The sequence below is a fragment of the Brassica oleracea genome, chromosome C6 (assembly GCF_000695525.1).
Source record: "Brassica oleracea var. oleracea cultivar TO1000 chromosome C6, BOL, whole genome shotgun sequence".
NCBI lineage: Eukaryota > Viridiplantae > Streptophyta > Magnoliopsida > Brassicales > Brassicaceae > Brassica > Brassica oleracea.
The window spans coordinates 2,628,160-2,629,399 of NC_027753.1; positions in this window are offsets into that span (position 1 = coordinate 2,628,160).

Consider the following 1,240-nt stretch of genomic DNA (forward strand, 5'->3'; position numbering starts at 1 on the left):
CGCCAATTACCCCCTTTCTTGACTGTGTCTTCTGCACCATAGTAATCAATATCCTTCTCGATTTCCTCTCCAGATAAATATGGCGGAGCGGTGGCTCGTACAACCCTTTTTGACCGAAACATTTTCTTGTTCCTTCGGTACGGATAATTAATGGGAAGAAATCTCTGATGACAATTAAACCAGGACGTCTTCCTACCATTTTTCAGCTGGAATGCGTCTGTGCTTCCCATACAATAAGGACAAGATAGCCTTCCATGCATCGTCCAACCTGACAACATCCCGTATGCAGAAAAGTCACTAATGGTCCACAAAAGATCTGCTCGCATTGTAAAGTTTGTTCTCGTTGAACAATCATATGTCTGCACGCCTGTTGACCATAATTCCTTCAATTCTTCTATCAAAGGCTGTAGAAAAACATCAAGGGACCTCTTCGGATGCTTTGGCCCAGGTATCAATATACTCATGAAAAACAATTCCTTTCCCAGACACATCTCTGGTGGAAGGTTGTATGGCGTTAAGAAAACTGGCCAAAGCGAATATTGTCTTCCAGACATTCCAAATGGACTAAAGCCATCTGTGCAGAGCCCAAGATAAACGTTGCGGGGGTTGCTTGCAAAATCAGGGTACAAAGTGTTTCCACGCTTTTGCATTAGAGGGATGATTGATCTCGCCTTCCCTCTGAGTATGTTCTGCATGCCATCTCATCGCTGCTGTCATCTTTTCAGATTGATATAAACTCTTCAGTCTATCCTTGATAGGTAAGTACCACATCCGCTGGTACGGCACCCTATTCCGCCCACGTCCTTGCGGTTTATATCGTGGCTTCTTGCAAAATTTACACTCTAACAATTCTGCATTTTCTCCCCAGTATATCATACAGTTGTGTATACACACATCAATCATCTCCGAAGGTAAACCAAAGCTATGAACCAGTTTCTGAATCTCATAATAAGATTCAGCACACTGATTATCTTCAGGCAAATACTCTTTAAACAACTCAGCCCATGCATCAGTTTTGATATTCATCATCCTAGCTGCCAATGATAATTTAGAAAGACCTTCTCTACAACATTCATAAATTGGCTCATTAGCTGCTGCTAACATCTCATAAAATCTTTTTGCATCCAAGTTAGGCCCCTCTACATTTTCTACCTCCTCTATTACTGATCTTGTTTCACGAAATGCATCTGTAACCATATCATGCATCCTATCATGATCTACCATATGATCCTCTTGAAGG